The sequence below is a fragment of the Cavia porcellus genome, unplaced genomic scaffold (genome assembly GCF_034190915.1).
Source record: "Cavia porcellus strain 051 isolate PalLab524CR breed Dunkin Hartley unplaced genomic scaffold, mCavPor4.1 scaffold_8, whole genome shotgun sequence".
In the NCBI taxonomy this organism is placed as follows: Eukaryota; Metazoa; Chordata; class Mammalia; order Rodentia; family Caviidae; genus Cavia; species Cavia porcellus.
In genome coordinates, this window is record NW_026947491.1 from 7,809,476 (window position 1) to 7,823,578 (window position 14,103).

The following is a 14,103-nucleotide window of genomic DNA, read 5'->3' on the forward strand; positions in this document are numbered from 1 at the left end:
ATCTCTGCTCCCCTTTAAGCAGCTGGGTGGAGATGCACAAGAGCATGATGCAGTCTCCTTATCTAACTGCAGTGTTCTTCCTCCTGACTACAGGGCTTGTGTGCTGTGCCAGGAAGGGGCATGTGCTGCTTCAAGCTAGCCGTCACCCAGCCCTTCTTCCTCTCTTCTAACCCTCTTCCCCTCCTTGCACACTCAGGCTCACACTCCAATTTATTCAACAATCCTCTATTCATGCTCCTCAAATAGCTCCTCTCTCCTGCATGTTCATTACCTTCCAGCCCTGGTGCAAGTTAGCTTAACATAATAGCTGTAACACACAAAGACAGATGATAATTGTCCAAGACCAATGAGGAGACTCACTTGCATTTCACTTATAACTGTGAGATCCTAGAAGGAGCAGGTTTCAGCGTCAGGCTGTATCCCAGTCCTTAGCAAGTTCCTTTTCCTTAGGGTTGGTGACATTTTTCCCAGAGAGTTTACCTTGGTGCATTCACCAGGGTACTATCTCTTGCTGCCTTTCCTATGTTCCTTCCCGGGAATATACTCGTAATAATTACCTAATAAGTATTATAGTTTAAAGAATAAGAAAAAGGATTCATTCCACTTGGTGATTGATAATCATTCTTAGAAAGAAATGTTATTAGCCATGTATGGTCAAAATTGCCTTTTTGATAGTGAAAATCAAGATTCAGAGCAAATGACTATTGAAAGAGAAAACATAAATCACTGAGCATGTTTAATTCAATAGATGGGCAGATTTTAAGACCTGTGGTATACAATCTCATAATTAAACCATGTTTTTAAGGAATACAGTAGCAAATTATTGAATTAATTCAAGAATAATCCATTGATACAATTTTGTTCTCCTAATTTCAATAAAAATTATATACATGTAAATTTGACTTTCTGGTGTAGTACATGGATGGTACATCTGAAGCTGCTCACACATTTTCTTCCTTCCTTCCTTCCTTCTTTTTTTGCACCGGAGATTGAACTCACTAAAGAATAGTCCTGGTTCATTTCTATTTTTTGAAGATACAGTCTCACTAAATGGCCCAGGCTGGATTCAAACATGCAATCCTCCTGTCTCAATTTGCCAGAGCATTGATATTACAGACCTTATGCCCAGCCAAATATAGATAATTTTAAAGGATATTTTACAGCAATGGATGGAGAATAATAAAGTCAATAACATTTTGACAATACTTAGTATTTGTCAATTATCTTTCATAGTACAACCATTGTACTAGATGCTTTAATTATATCACTTGAATTATCTAGAATAACCTTGGAAATATTATTATCTTACAAATAATATAATTGTGTTTCATTAGCAGTGACAGCGTTACATAAAGTCATTTTATTGTTGTACCTCCACATTGTATTTTTAGAAATGTATAACAAGTTCTTGTTCTTTTTAATACTCTTGGCCCTTCTTTCCTGCTGACCAAAATCTGTTGTTCCTTTGGGTGCCTCAAATGATTTCACAACGTCAAGCACCTGCCTGAGGTTGGGCTCCCCTGTGAGCTAATAATAATTTTGACAATGAAGATCTCCAGTTGTCCTTCATGGACCACTGAGACACTCTCCCTACGTCCTCCTCAGTGAGCTCTAGTAGCATAATTAATGCTGATGGTCCAGTCTGTACAGAGGCCTCGTTGCAAAGCTGGAGTTCCTGACAATTCATTCAAATAATCAATGATAGACTAAGAACCCTGTTTAACTTGAGCTCCTGCTAATTCTGAGATGTGAAAGAATAAAGGACATAAACCAGTACTGTGACTTCCAGGGACATCTGCTCACCTGGGAAATATAAATAAGGATATCATAGTAAAGATAAAAACCACAGATCCAAGGTTAAAACTGAACCAGTCTACCACTACTGACATTCCCTGCTGAATGACATAGTTACGTTCTCATGACTAGGTGGTTAAATGAATTAGTCGCTATAGTGTATATGTTACAATATTCAGAACAAAGAAGTGGCCAGACGAAGCTCCTACTTGATGAGTCTGCTTTTATTTGTGTAACTCTTACATGTGATGCTGAACTATGTAACACCATAAAACTACAGGCTTGTACTGTACATTGCAATCAGCAAAGCTTAGAGCACTGTGTAAATAACTTTTTTATGCAAAAAAGACAGTGAGCCTGTATCAACAAGAAGTATAAACTATACGAAAAAGAAAGTTCAGTCATAGGTCAGAATAGCACATGCTGGTCATAAGTTCAAACAGTTGCTAAACGAGGAATATCTATATATTTAGGCATGGTAGCGCATAGTTGGGGGTATGATTTGTTGGCTTCATTTAGATAATGTCTAAAGCAAATTTGTGAAGCTCCCTAGGTCTAAGGGCAAGAACAGTTAGTTCTGCTGGTTTATTTCAAGGATAATACAGTGAATATTACAAAATACATACAACCCTGAGACATAGCATTTGTCTATTTTTTTTTTTTAACATTTTCTATTTCTTAGTTCTTTAAGGCCTACACTTGAATTCCAAAGTACGTTAGGGTTAAAGAAGAAGCAAAACTTAAAGCATACAGCAGCTTGGGGGGGTGCATCTTAGTTTTTTCCACAGTTAGGTAACAGTGCTCTTGGTCAGATGGAAAACCTTCACCAGCCAGCAGAAGCATCGGACACATAGGTCTTCTTATTGCTGGATCTGCCAACAGTTGTGCTTCTGCTCTGGGCCAGCACTGATGCTGCCTACAGTGGGCTCTGCCACTGCCCCCTCAGCTTACACTCAGAAGAAGACAGGAAGAAGACAGGAGCTGCGGATGGCATGGGTTGTCAGGACAACTGGCGAAAGGCCATGCTGCGGACACACAGCTATGACTGCTACACCCACTGAAGCAAGACAGAGGCATGGACCACCTTTTCTACAGAAATTGTGAAGGCTGAGGGGAAGAAATGAACTTCCAAGCTAACACAGAATGAAAATATCCAATGCACATTGTCTTGGTTTGGTTTTGCTACTGTAACCAAATATTAAGGCTGAGTAATTTATGGAGAGGAGAAATTTATCCTTCAAATTTTGGAGGCCGAAAAACCCAAGTTGAAGGTCAGGATTGGTGGCCATGTCTGATGAGGGCCACTGTTTTCTCCCAAGAGGGAAAATTCTGGGACGTTCTATTGGGAGAATGTTGCTGCATCTCAGATGGCTAAAAACAGAATAGAAAACTAGGTACACAAAAGTTTTTTTGGATTCCTAACTTCTTTCACAAGGGAGGATTGTGCATGGCCTTGTAACCCCTTAAAGGCCAATCACTCTTAATACCACTGCACTGGCAGCGCCTGAATTTTGGAGATTTATTCAAACCACAGGTTGTCCACGCCTGTACAGAAAGGATATTACCAATGTAATACATGTTTTAAAATGATATTTAAAATAGGAATAAAATTAAGTTTAAATCACTGTGGTCAGTATAAGCTTGCTTTTAAATGAATAGCCCTAAAAAATAAAAACAAAAAAGGGAGAAAAAGTCCAAGATTTCAGTATTCAACTTACTGTAGGACTTACTGCTAGAATAAATTCCGCGCATATTTGTAATAATTTCTTTTCCTTGAAATGCATAAAATAAATATTAAAGAAATGCAAATGTCAAGCATTTTAATTTGGAAGCTTTTGACTGGAATACTGATCATTGACAATTGATACGCACAATTACAGTGCCATTCTTAAGTTTACAAAATTTTCTTCATGCATTTCCATTCTGCATTATATTTCACATCATTTTTCAGAAGAATAAATTGAGCTTAAGCTTATGTGATTTTCTCAAGTTTGAATAGCTAGTCATAAAGGGCATTTTGTGATACTTTGCAATCTAATCTCCAAACTTCATAACTTATTTTAATTTATTATACTAAAAAGAATAGAGTTATAAATTGAATATCTTTGTGTGCTTGAATTTTTAATAATTTTGTGATTATCTTATTTAAAGAAAAATATGAAAGAACCCAGCAGCTCAGAAATATTTTAATTGAAATTAAAAATAAGAACTTCTTCTAATGTTCTTAAAAATACCCTCATGAAATCTCTTACAGAAATTGAGCCAGGTCCTGTTCCTGAGAAAGCAAATCTGAATATTACCAAAACATTCGTTTTTACTGCTGTGTGAATAGACAATTTCTAAATGTTTTGAAACGTTCCTGGAAAAGAGTTTGACCGCAGAGTTGGCTATGCATGAATTCCTTCAAAGAGACTCCGTGCCCATCTGCTGCTGACTTTTCTGTATGCTGGAAGGAGAGATACGTAAGTGAATGACACTGCTTTGGGTGTCAGAGTGGGACTGGGCAGTTTTGCAGGACACAGCCTAACTTGGGAACTTCCTTTAGAATCCTCATGGCTGTCCATGGTTTTTCTCTGTGTTGGTATTGGAGTACCATACTAGTATTGGAGGATAATACTAGTAGAATTCCCTAATATTTGACACAAATCACATATTTGGAATCTTATCACCTCCATTTACTTATTAAGTCATCTCTTCTGTTTTCTGGTATAATCAGCTTTACAGATGGCTTTACCTATAGTTGTTTAAGTGAGATTTAAATGTGAGTTGTGTATTATTCATGCCCTTGGAGATTATTTATTTATTTGTTTTGGTACTGGGAATCGAACTCACCACCTTGTGCTTGCCAAGCAGACGCTTACACCACTGAGGTAAACCTGTAGCCTGTGTCCTTGGAGATTATTGAGGGAGAATGGAGAAAAAAATCCAACCAAGTAGTGATGTGCATGTAAGCTGGAGGTATACTTAAGAAGTACAACACATATATAAATGAACAACAGGCAAACTGCTTGCAAAACTACTGAATAAAAATGACTTTCAAATTGCCAATATGTGCATAAGACATACTTAATATCTTTAGTCATTAGGGAAATAAAATCTGATGGCCACAATGAGATGACCACCATAATATGTATCATTTAAATATCTGGAAATGTGTCATTTGAATGAAGATGTTTAGCAAAAAGAATTTCCACATACAGAGGAGGGAAGAAAGATGACCTCAACCCCTTTTGAAAAGTCTTAGCTAGCTTCCACAGCTAAATAAAATGAACTTTGTAACTCAGCAATTTTATCTCTGAAAATACATGCGCATATCCACAAATCCAAAATAAAGAATGCTTGGCATTGTAGAAACAGCCTAAGGCGCTCACTATTATAGAAAAAATAAACAATTTGCATTTTCTCGTTAGTTAACAGTCAAGAAACTATGAAATACTACATATCTCTCCTACATGACATAATATGAGTGCGTATGGGACACATCACAGAGTATGAGTCCATGCAGAAGAATGCCAAATTATAATGTGAAATTCTGAACTAAAGTAAAATGATTTAAGGTTATGGAGGCTAAGATGTAGGTAAATACAGGATGTATTGTCTAGAAAGGAGATTGTGATGATTGTCAGATGCCAGAAGTGTCCTAAGTTTTGAGTTGTATTGGGAGTTTCATGGGTGACTCCATACTAAAACTTTATTGAGCTGCTCACCTACAATTGTGAGTCTTTACTAATGAAATGTTTTACTCAATAAAAAGGACAATGATTAAACACTGTCTTTCAAAAGGAGTAAGTTGCCAGCTGATGTAAAAATACTGTACTGACTGTAGTAGAAATACAATAAAGGTAGGATAGTCCCTTGGATATAAGGAATTCAGGTTGTACTTTCAACAGAACATTCAAAAGGTATTGAAAATGTTCAGTATGAAGATTTGTGTTTGTGGAATAGAAAGAAAGATGGCAGTGAATAGACTCCTGTCTCTGGAGCTTTGCTGGTCTAAGAAAAGAAGAAAATAAATAAAGCGAGGTCTATGGAGCCATGGGGAAAAGGGTGGGATGGCTTGCTTGCTTGGTGTGGGAAATAACTGAGCCCGTTTTCACGAGTTTGTGCCTGTGGGAAGAGCCTGGGGAATAAAGCCTTTGAGCAGAGCATCCTCCTCAGCTTCTGAGATGGTCCTTGGAGAGGTAGGAGACACCAGGATCCTTCCGGAGTAGAGTCAGGGTTGGTTTGGTCTTTGAGGTAAGAAACGGGAGGGAAGAACAGGATAGGTACAGATGGGCTGCGGAGGTGAAGCAGGGAAGGGCCTCAAGTTCCCCGAGAACTCAGAGATTCAGTATGGCTGCTTATGAGTGTTTCTGGGATCTCAATTTGCTGACTTCTATGGGATGGAGGATATGGGGTGGTCCAGGGAAGTGCAAATTCAAAGGTCTGGCACAGATTAATACAGAATACCACAAAATGACTTGCCTTTATCATTTGGACAAACAGGAAAAAAGTGAACACTAAAAAAAAAAAAAAAAAAAAAAAAAAAAAAAAAAAATTAAGAACCAAGTTCCTATAAGGATCTCAGGGAATTACAAGCTGCTTTAGGTGAATTATAGTGGAGATAAATCTGTGTTAAGAAGGATTATCATCAAAGGAAGAAGTCATGATTATAAGATTCCTAATAAAACAGTTCCGCACAGTTATAAAGTGTGATTGTTAAGTGAAATATGCTAAACTTAACTGAAAATTCTCTTCAGTAGAAAGGCAAGCTTTTGAGATTTTTGTTTGTTTGTGTCTTTTTTCTGGTCAGATGAATTAAAGGCTTGATGTTGGCAGCTTAGCCTGCTAAGATCTTTGAGAATACCATTATGAGCTACACCAAAACAGGGCAGGGCGTCGAGTCCAATTTGGATGGCAAAAAAGAGCTCCTCAAAGATCTATAAGATGAAAGATATGTCAGGACTGACAGCATAGAAACAAGGCAAATGGCTGGAAATGTTTAAATCAAAATGCTTGTGGAAAGCATTATTTTCCACTTTAAAAATAGCCCCTGGTGACTTTACTTTTAGAAAGTTGTATAATGCTAAGTGGTAAAGCTACCTTTAGTCATGCAAAAAGGAAAAGGAGAAAAAGGATAAATGAACACCTGTGATACTAAAAAGGGCCCTTTACTAAAATAAGGAACATTAATTTAGAGCCAAAAGTAACAAAACAAAACAAAAAAGCAAGCAACAGCAACAAAATCAGAAACAGTTTCACAGGTTTTCCAAATTTGCAATCTGCTGACTTGTTTGGCTTAGTTTTAGGCCAAGACCATGTAATTTCTATCCAGTTCTGATAATTAATCTTGATATAACAATTGAGTGGAATGAGAAACACCCCAAGCATTAGTAAAGCTCATTCGGCGCGTGTCTGGATGGGCAGGGAGGGTATAACCTAGGTTACTGTGTCAGGTCCCTGACCTCTGACACTGTTTCCCTGCTCTGCTTCCTGGTTACCAGGCACTGAGCTTCTCTGCCCTGTCACACCCTTCCACCACGATGCTCCTGCCTTGGAGCAGCTGACCAGGGCCTGCATCCTCTGAAACAGTGAGCCGAAGTTAACCGGTTCCTTCTTTAAATTGCAGGTGTTGGGTATCTTGTCCATTAATGAGAAAGCTGTCTAATATACCAACATAAACAAAATCAGTATGAGGTTATTTGAGAGATTTCTTGAAAAATTATTTCAACTCTACTGAGTTAAATAAGCTTGAGAATATTTTCCAAACTTGCTGTAGAAGGGAGGGCCACCAGGTTTAGTGAAAAACACAGTGCCTGCTTTTAGAGACATCCAAGTGCTGCTTCTCCTTAGATAAAAAGTGGAAATGTTTAACAGGAAAAAGGAAAAACAAACAAACAAATTAAGACCAAACTCTCCATTAGGTAAAAACATTCCATTTAAGAAGAAATATTTGTATAAAATGTTATGTATGTATGTCTCATGTATTTTTCATTAATGGATATTTGGCTTCTTTTCTGCTATATATATGCAATTGGATATGTGCAGGGTACAAAAATATCTCATTCCTGGCACAAAAGAGTCAACTAATATTATCTTAATTACTTCAGGGCATCAATTGTAATTGTTTTGAATATAAAGCACCAAGCAATTTAGGTAATTCTTCTCATACTCTGAGTTAGTTTGTATTGAAATGACTGAATTTAAATTGTAAAAAACTGCCCAGTAATAAGTGTATTTAATAAAATGCTTATTTGCAGTATGTATTTCTAAACAATGCCTGGAGTACTTGTTGATGTATGTAACAGGGAGAAATGTTGTAGGGACAGGTATGCAATTTTTGCAATACCTCAATGTCCATGCACATTAATGATCTCAAAACATAAACCACAGTCTTTATTCAAAAGAGGATTGTTTTGTCTTCCTAGGTCTGCATTTGAATGGAGACATCTCTACGTATTACCCTTCCTATCCAGAACAAGTTATTAACATCCACCTATCTTTGTTCTTCATTTGTAAAAGACAAAACATTTATTTTGAAGTCTACAAACAGTGCCAGGGTTACTGCCATATTTCCAACCCTGAAAATGTGTGTCAATAGCTCATTTTAGACTTACCAATTGTAACATCTCTATCTTGTGAAATTAATGGAAACTTTATTTTTCCTAGAGCTAAATGCTCTAAATATTTCTGAGCTCCTCCAGAATTGTGCTTATATTTGCCTATGCTTGAAAAATTCTTATCGGTTCTTCTTGTTTCTTGTCAAAAATGTAGCTTCTAGTAAGTCCCTGAGACAAAGCTGAGTAGCCAGGGTATCTGATACACAAGATTCCATACTCAGGTCCTGCCCAGCTAGCAGGTTATCAACAGTGATGGCCTCCTCAGGTCACTGCAGCAGACAGTGGCTGAGACACTGGGTGTTTACCAAGCTGGGTAGAGTCCCAGGCTATGAGGATTCCTCCACAAGTTGCTGCGAAGGCCCTGATGTTGTTAGACATTGTAAACTGCAGTATTGTCATCTGGACAACCATTATCACATGTGTTGCCTTTATAAATTGGCCTAATTTGAATGTTTTGTCTTTAGTAGAATCATGCAATGTCGTGTACTTATTGATTGAATTCTTTACTTTACAATTTGGGAAAATACATAAAAGAATAATTTGTGGAAAGAATAGGAGGGGTTAACTGAGAATCCCTTTTGGAAGCTATCGTGCTGAGTAACAGGTCCATTTTTGTACTCTGACTTTGCCAACATGACCCAGGAATTAATAAAGCTTCTCGTATGCAGGGCCAGGTACAATCTGAGAGAAACATGCACTAAGTCAGAAATCTCTTAGCTTTTAAATGAGAAGATAAGTTTGAAACTTGGATTCCCTATTAAGAGTTCTATTTGCTCAATGCATAGAAAATATTTGAGGCTTGGTGACCTCACTCCTGATTTAAGGTCTAGGTCCTTGCTTTGATAATCCTTATGATACAATGTATGGCAGGTTTTATACACTATAGCACAGCTATTAAATGTTATATGGCTGATATAGTTATCTCTTGCTCTGGTTTTCCCAGCCTCTCTCTCAATATCTCTCTGTCTCTGTCTCTCTGTCTGTCTGCCTGTTTCTGCCTTTTTCTCTCTATCTGTCTCTGTCTCTCTCTCTCTGTCTCTCCCCCTTCCCTCTCCTTTTCATTTTCCCTCCCTCACCCTGCTGTAAATTAACTCATCGCCTTGTCACTGAGCTCTCTATCTCCTTTTGAGACAGGGTCTGCCTAAATCGCTAAATTTCCCAGGGCACCCGTGAACTTTGCATTCTGTTGCCTCAGCCTCCCAGAGTGCTGGAATTAAAGTGTGTGTGCCAGCAAACCTGGTTATTTAGTTTTCATGCAGGAAAACTGCAGACTACAGAGCATAAGAAAGTCACCTAAAACTGAGAAGACTCATCTTTCTGTTCGTCCAGCCCAGTTTGCACAGCAGAACATTTTGGTGACGCGTAACAAAACCACCCCAGAGCATCCACCATTCCTCCCCTGGGACGTTCCATACTCTGAACTCTTGTTTGTAAGGAACCATCATTTCTAAACAGGAAAGAGTGCATTTTGCATAGTTGATTCAAATTTCACGGTAACACATATGATTTTACATTTCGGAGATTCTCATTCTCGCCAGCAGAGGGGGCGATGCGCCAATTTAAGGCATTTGCTGCAGGCTTCGGTTAACTCCACTTGGTTTAGAAAACTGCCTTGCCCTTTTAAAAGCAATAACCAGGACTCCAGTTTTCTTTTCCTTTTATTCTCCCTTTGTTGGGAGCCACAGCCCCGAGCCCGGTCGCCTCACTTGGCGGACGTGAGGCCTGTAGTAAAGAGTAAAGCCTGAGGTAGATTACCCCTCCCATCGAGCACGTTAGTTTCCTGCTTACCGCGTAAGCAACCCGCTCAACAATATAGTCTGCCTGGCAACTGATGATGTTAGCCAATCAGCTTGCCTTGCTTACTTTAACATGATTGGACACTGTATCCGTATATATACTGGTGCCACCCCTGGGGGGGAAGAAGAAGCCCGGAAGTAGAAGCCCAGAAGGAGCCGCGGGGAGCGGACCAGAGGAGGCTTCGGCTGGGAGCGATCCCAGGGCAGGCTGTACGGAGAAGAAAAATAAAAGAAAAGGTTGTCCACTGCCAGGCTTTGTCGTGTGTCCTTCCTGCCGGCCGGGAGCGGACATCGACATTTGGTGGCCCATACGGGGACTGATCACCCCCGAGACGTGACAGCGGACAACGCTCCAGTACAGAGCTGCGAGACAGGTGAGTTGGGGATAAGCCTGGGCTCTGGGTGGCGCGCACCTACAGGGCTTTTAGACTCCCCTCAGGCTCACGCGTAAGTGGCGGATTCCTTGGGCCTCACGCGGTGAGTAACATATTAAAAGATGGGAAACATGCTAGGTAGCAACACTAAGAGCGAGGGTGGTTGTGGAGAAAGCTCTCAAGAGCTTACAAAAGTACGCAGGGTATTTGAGCAGGCCCAGTCGGGGAGCTCCCGAGAGGGGCCCGTCAAGGGGAACAAAGATGCTAAGGAGAAGGACGGGGCTCTAGCCTCGGAGTCGTCTGACTCCGAGGACGAGGGAAAGTTGAATGGCAAGGAGGCCAAAGAGACCAGCTGTCAGGAGCCTAAGTCGCTCGATAAGGAGTCGCAGGGTTCTTTCCCAGCGTTGCGCCGTGAATTGCGCTCCGCTCAACTTGGTCTGCGGAGGAGTAGGGAGCTCCTGAGCGCTCCCCGGCGCGAGAGGGAGGCGAAGCCTTCCGCCCCACCTTGGGGGGTGTTCCCGGAAGCGATCCCTCGCCGCGAGGCGGCCGCCCGGGAGCTCCCTTCCCCTTCGCCAGAACAGGAAGTGATGCACGGGCCCCCACTTTCCGCCCAATCATGGCCGCCGTCTTATGCTCCGCCGCCGGCGGGTCGGTATTTTTACAGGCGGCTTTGGCAGGGGGGACGTTTGTCTCATGAGGTACATCCACCACCTGGGATAGATAGTGGCCCCTACGGGATATTTCCTGTACAAGTAGCTATGGGCCAGGGACGTAATGCATGGGAGCCTTTTGAGATAAAGCAAATTAGAGAACTTAAAAATACAGTTACAACCTTTGGGCCGACTGCGCCTTACACCATTGCCATGCTGGAGAACCTGTCTTCTGGGCCCCTCACCCCCGCGGACTGGATTCAGCTGGCAAAGGCGTGTCTGCCCTCGGGTAGTTACACAGAGTTCTCTGCCGAGCAGGCTGAGAAAAACGCCGGTCGAGGAAATGGGAGCTGGGGATTTAGCTTAGCGGCATAAGCGCCTGCCTTGTAAGCAGGCAATCGCCAGTTCGATCCCTGGTACCAATAAAAAAAAAAAAAAAAAAAAACAAAAACGAAAAAGATAAAAATAAAAAATAAAAAAATAAAAAACAAAAAGGGGGAGTAGGCCAAGGCCTGGCCCCAAAGGCACGATTATCCATGGCACTATTCACACACAATTTTTTAAATTTAAATAATGATAATTGCTCCCCAGCCGTGGAGCACTGCAACCCTTCCCCCAACCATAAAGGGTGGGTGAAGTGGAAAGATGTCCTGACAGGACAATGGATGGGCCCGGATCCAGTGGTCAGCTGGAACCGAGGCGCGGTTTGTGTTTTCCCACAGGAATCGGGACGAGAACCACTGTGGGTACCGGAGAGACTGACACAGGCGACAAAGCCCTCGACTGAAGATCAGACCTGCCCTACCGGAGATCCATCACAGACCAACCAACAAGATGAATAGAAATAGCGGTAGCCCGAAATGGACAAGAAGATCCTCAGACATATGCATGGCTCGCTCGCCTAGCCTACGACCGAGTCTAGGGGTGGTGAGCTTCCCACACTCCTCCTCTAAAAAATTATGACATAGCTGGGTAGGAGAGTCAATGACGGGTAAGAGCGTACTCCCCCGGTGCGACTCAACCTAAGCCAGGCCCTACCCCATCCTGCACGTAAGCCGCTGGACTGTTAGATGCTGCCCAGGTCTAAATTTCTCTCCGAGGGGATTTCTTTACGGAGAGGAAATGAGTGCAAGCTTGTGTGCATCCAGGTTCCGTCCAGTTTGTGCCTGGCCCTAGAAAAAGGACGAGGGCCTCAGGGCCTTGGCATACCATGGGACGGCCGACCAGGGTCTAAGCCAAGGACCTACGGTGGGCCTACGCATAGGGCATAAGCCTCTGCACCCAGTCCAGAAAGAGCTACGATGCGCACATTCATAAAAAATAAAAAAGGGGGAGATGTTGGGAGCCGCAGCCCCGAGCCCGGTCGCCTCACTTGGCGGACGTGAGGCCTGTAGTAAAGAGTAAAGCCTGAGGTAGATTACCCCTCCCATCGAGCACGTTAGTTTCCTGCTTACCGCGTAAGCAACCCGCTCAACAATATAGTCTGCCTGGCAACTGATGATGTTAGCCAATCAGCTTGCCTTGCTTACTTTAACATGATTGGACACTGTATCCGTATATATACTGGTGCCACCCCTGGGGGGGAAGAAGAAGCCCGGAAGTAGAAGCCCAGAAGGAGCCGCGGGGAGCGGACCAGAGGAGGCTTCGGCTGGGAGCGATCCCAGGGCAGGCTGTACGGAGAAGAAAAATAAAAGAAAAGGTTGTCCACTGCCAGGCTTTGTCGTGTGTCCTTCCTGCCGGCCGGGAGCGGACATCGACATCCCTTTGCAAAGCTGTCACATTTTCCACGTGAGTGGACACTATCCCTCTGATTCCGTGATTTTGGAAATAGAGGAAACCCTGGCCTATCACAGACGCACCAGTTTGACCAGTTTCTTAGCCGTGCTCACACTGATGAAAAGGAAATGTATGTACCTGTTTTGCTTTTTTAAGAAGATTAAATGAACTGTTGTCATCAAAGTCTTTATGGCAGTATTTGCATCACAGGAGATAAACAAACACGGGGCCTATACTCAAGTCTCTGCTGCACCTGTTTTTGTAGCTACTCTTCTATCAGCAAACCTTATTCAAAGAACTCTAGAGTGGCTGAAGTACATTTACCTGAAAATGGAAAGGTGGACGGGGCTCATGGCAAGGATGCTTACAAGGTAAATATGTGAAGAGATGCATCGTTGTCAGGAAAGGGAAATTTTGTATTTATTCATTTCATGTCTGTAGAGCATTTAATGGATGCACAATAAATGATGAGAACACGGATGAACATGTTCTGCTTTCAAATTAGAAAATACTAGTGACAACATATTTTGCTATAGATCCTTCTCTACTGCTACAAACACTTACAGAATGGTGCACCTAAAGCTGAGGTATTAGACAGCAGAGAAGAAATGAGTATTTTTAAAATTTATTTTGAAGAGAATAAAACCGAATGTGACAAAAGAAAATAATCAAAACAAAAGGATGGACATAGTACATGGCATAAAAACAAAATACAAGGTACAACAATGGTTACTGTAATGCCTCTTGCTATCGTCAAAAGAATTGCCCATATCATTAGGTATAATAAAGTTGAACAAAACAGTATCAAACAAAACCAATAAAAATAAAACATTGGAGACATTACAGGACTTCAAGAGAAGATAATAGTCAAACCAGAATGGGCATCATAGTGATTGTCTTCAAAGTAGTTGCCTATATCCTCAGACTTGATACTATCAAACAAAACAGAATAGAATAAAATCAGTCAAACCAAGACAGTGAAAGCATACAGGGCTTCAAATTAAGTTCATAGGAAATCCAAAATGGTCACTGTAGTATATCCTACTATTTTGGAATAGCTGTCCATGCCATTTAATCTAATACAAGTAGATAAACTGAAACAGAATAAAACCAA

The 14,103-nt window shown here is 41.3% G+C and overlaps 1 long non-coding RNA gene across 1 annotated transcript; it reads left to right on the forward strand.

Annotated features, from left to right (window-relative positions):
- The first annotated feature begins 10,070 nt into the window (after positions 1–10,070).
- On the forward strand, positions 10,071–13,469 carry LOC134477226 (uncharacterized). Its single transcript, XR_010049126.1, has 2 exons — positions 10,071–10,563; positions 11,936–13,469. It is a non-coding gene; the product is annotated as an uncharacterized LOC134477226 (long non-coding RNA).
- Positions 13,470–14,103: the final 634 nt, after the last annotated feature.